The sequence below is a fragment of the Cyprinodon variegatus genome, unplaced genomic scaffold (genome assembly GCF_000732505.1).
Source record: "Cyprinodon variegatus isolate N-32 unplaced genomic scaffold, C_variegatus-1.0 Scaffold1436, whole genome shotgun sequence".
NCBI classification, from domain to species: Eukaryota; Metazoa; Chordata; class Actinopteri; order Cyprinodontiformes; family Cyprinodontidae; genus Cyprinodon; species Cyprinodon variegatus.
The window spans coordinates 5,871-9,806 of NW_015151889.1; the positions used below are offsets into that span (position 1 = coordinate 5,871).

The 3,936-nt window shown below is 33.8% G+C and overlaps 1 protein-coding gene across 1 annotated transcript in view; it reads left to right on the forward strand.

Annotated features, from left to right (window-relative positions):
* The first annotated feature begins 3,749 nt into the window (after window positions 1-3,749).
* The window catches only part of LOC107103378 (collagen alpha-1(X) chain-like), a 16,777-nt gene continuing 16,590 nt past the window's right edge, over window positions 3,750-3,936 (forward strand). The window contains exon 1 of the mRNA XM_015403070.1: window positions 3,750-3,881. The gene's annotated coding sequence lies outside the window, so the exon portion shown is untranslated. The remainder of the gene's footprint in view (window positions 3,882-3,936) is intronic.

Genomic DNA, 3,936 nt, shown 5'->3' on the forward strand with positions numbered 1-3,936 from the left:
GCTCACACTGAGCCTGGTTCTGCTGGAGGTTTCTTCCTGTTCAGTGGGAGTTTTTCCTCTCCACTGTCGCTACAAGCATGCTTAGTGTGAGGGATTGCTGAAGATTCAATGAGTCGATGCAAACAACTAGTTTTCCTTAGATAGAAAACCTGACTGGATGATCTGGTGAACTATAAAGTGCCTTGAGATGAAGTGATGTGAATTGGAGGTTTAGAAAAAAACTGCATTGAAAATGTTACCTGATGACATTATCATGTTAACTTGATTTTCTCTCTGGATTTTTCTTTTTAATATTTTAATATTATTTTTCTTATTTTGAAATACCTCCTCTGAAATGCTTCAAGTATTTTCTATTACAGACAGTCTTCATTCTGCAAATACATAAAAGTAATAATACGGAATATTTCTACATTAATATCTGGATCTGCTGATGCTGGTTTTGTTGTATCTTTATGTTAACATGAACATGAACTGCAGGGAAAACCTCCATATAGTGATGGGGACAATGGGACATGACGCTTCATGAACCGTTTGGCCAAATTCCTTCAATGATCCCCAAAGTTCATGATGCTTAATGTGAAAATGTCACCATCTACTGGTAGAGTGCAGAACTACAGTTAGTGATATAATCTATGATATTTTGCAATTGTTTTTCTTCTTTTTTTTTCTTCCAAGTTTAAGTTCCATTGAAATTGTTAATGTTTGGTGTGTATAATAAAATCTTTTGTAATTGTTTTGTGTGTAAAAAGAGAACAATAATTTAAGGTTCACTGTTTTTCTACCATTTTAGTGAAATAAGCTGAAGCAGACAGTGAAAGTGTTTGTGCAAATTGGGCAATGGTGAGTAAAATGAAAGGTTTTAGTCATTTTTATTCAAACATAATAGTTTTTCCACAGTTGTTGCCTATGTGTACAGCTCAAGTGTCTGACAAATGGTGAGGAATTAATGCAAATCTGCCAGACAGCTTCTCAGCTTTTTGGCCCAGAAGGATCTGCTACAGACTGAGGCGACAAAGTTACTCCAACTGGTGCTCACTGCACCGCCGGCCACAACAGTTTTTGTTTTGTTTTGATTCTTGTCAGCAAAGGGTTTAATAATATTATTCATGTCTTTCATTTAATAGTTACAGAGTTACAGATTAGTTGAAATGATTTTTATCCCCATAAGTTTCATTGCTTTTCCATCCACTATTAATAGTTTTGAATAAATAGTATTGTAAGTTCTTTTACTCATCTGTCCGCACTTAAAAACTGAATTAACGTGGAGAGACACAAGTAACATTTCCTTATCTTTCCTTTTTCTCTTTAGATTTAACAAAAAAAAAATGGGGTTGATAATATTCAACAAAGAAAATAAAACACTTATCACTTTACACTATAAAATGCCACATCTAAAGTTCAAATATATTTTTGTTTATTATTTAAAACAAATCTGGTTCAGACATGATTTTTTTTTTCCTAAATCAGAGATTTACAACTAAATGTGTCACATTTCAAGCAATTAGTCATTTTAAAAGGTAAAGTGAAATTAAATTTTAAATTAAAGATTTTTCAAAGTCACTACTTTTTAAGCTGCTTCGCTTGATAAAGTCCTTGTTGATGATCGTCTGTCTTCTGCATGTCTGAAGCTCAGCGAGTCACACAGCAGTTTTAAGTATTTTGAAAAGCTTCAGATCCCAATACTTCAAACTATGGCTCCTTTTCTTAGCAGAATCCTTTGCTTTTCCCACGGTGAACAGTTAAAACACTCAATGACCTAACAGGGGATTCATTGTTAAATATTTCAAACATAGATAAACAGAAGAAAATATATATATATATTAAAAAAAAACTGAATATGAAGAATATCTGCGCATTTTTATTCTTGAAGTAATCATCAAATATTAGTCAGTACTGAATATCAATTTCAATACTTGCTTTGATTCTTGAATAATCAAAGTGGAGAGGCTAAATGCTCAAAATGAAAAACAAAACAAAGGTGAAACTAAGCTGTTATGTATTATTGGCCTACATTTGAAATAATCAAATGTTTAAAATGCATGTTGGGGGTTTAAGAAAAAATACGAGCCAATTACTTTTATTAATGTACTACCGGCAAGAATTTACAACTAATTATTATACTTTTGACTGTCAGATTTGGTGGAGGTTGGTTGAAGACCCAAATGCAGAGATGAGTTTTGGTGATTTAATTAAAAAAAAATCTAGAGGCAAACGGGCAAAAATCCAAAATACTGAGAACCAAAAAAACAGTAGACGTCAGGGGAGAACAAACATGAGGAGCCAAATAATAAGAGAGCAAGAAAACAAACCAGCAATGAAGAACTGCAGAGGTGGTGTATATATGGGGAACAGAACAAAGAATGGGCTAATGAGCTGATATGGAGCAGGTGTGAATAGAACTAACTTGAAGGGAGCCAAGGGGAATGAAAACAGTCACAAGGGGGCAACAGAGAGTAACTCAAAAACACAACACTGCCAGAATGATGGATGATGTGTGTGAGAATGTACTATTCTTATTTATTAGTTGTTTTGTATCAGTTATTGTTATTTATTTCTTATATTATGTGTAAATGGCGGTGAAAGTGATTTTTGTTTTTAAGCATATGCACTGATCTATGGCACTCTTTTAAATTTCATTGTTCTTGTGACAATGACAATAAAGATAAATTGAATTGAAAATATTGAGCTAGATCAGTCTCAATTTTCACAAATACACATAGGTGATTCATACATGCACCGGAAAATATCCACACATGCACAGCACCATTCACACAAGCACACAAAAACAATCCAAACAAACAGTAGAAGATCCACACATAGACAGTATTTCTGGGGTAAGTCATCCCACGTGGAGTAGTTTCTTGTGATTGGCTTATACCACGGAGAAAAATGCATTTTTGTACCAAAACACGTCAGGAGAGTCTAAAAAATCCACACACAAATGCAATGAAGTTTAAAGACCACTGGTACTTTGCAATTTAATTTACAATTGTTTATGGACCGGAAATACTTTGGTGAAACTTGTTCTGTGTGTATGTGGATCTTATACTTTTTGTGTGTGGATTTTTTTTTTTGTGCTTGCGTGAATTCTGTTTGTGTGGATCTTATCCTGTGCATGTCTGAATCACCAATGTGTATTTGAGAAAATTGAGACAGATTTAGCTCCATATAGAAAATACCTACAAAGACACAGGATTACAAAAAACTAAAATTAAACCTAAACAGAGGGCAGAACCCTGACAATCGACCACATGAGGGCGCCACAGCTGTAACATTTCAAGAAGCTTGACTGAGATGATCCATCACAGCACGTTTTTCTACCTTTAGAAAGGATTAAAAAATGAAATGATTTCATAAATACAGTTTGTTTCTGTTCAACTATAGATTCCATCTAGCATCGCTTATTTTGTAGCCTTGACACTAAGTTTTGAATGAATTAATTAACATTTATGAATGAGTTATAAAGTGTTCAAAATACTTATTTCCCATCTATTGGAAGAGCCTTATTATAAATTGTTACCATTTTAGTTTTAAAGGGCCTTAATCTAGAATTTTACAAAAGGTTTTTATTGTAATAAAATTGCTTTTATTCTAGTTTTGTCTGACTTTAAGGGTGGAACACTTTTTTTTAAATTGAAGTCATTATAATTACACAGTGAATTTCAGGAGTACAGCAGCTGAAACCCTTAAGATAAATCTGACTTTGGATCTGGATTGTCGTCCATCTTGGGTTTCATTTCCTTCCTGATGGTTTTCTCTCTCTTTGTGCGCTTCTTATGCAAGCCAGCAGATCTCAGTAAGTCAGCACATATGAAGCTCAGCTTAATTAAAAGCTAATCTCAGTTATTCTGTTCGCTTCCAGACCTGGAGGGACTCCACTGGTAAGATAATTCCTCCTGCTTCTCAATGATTATTAAGGAAAAACTGAATGATTTC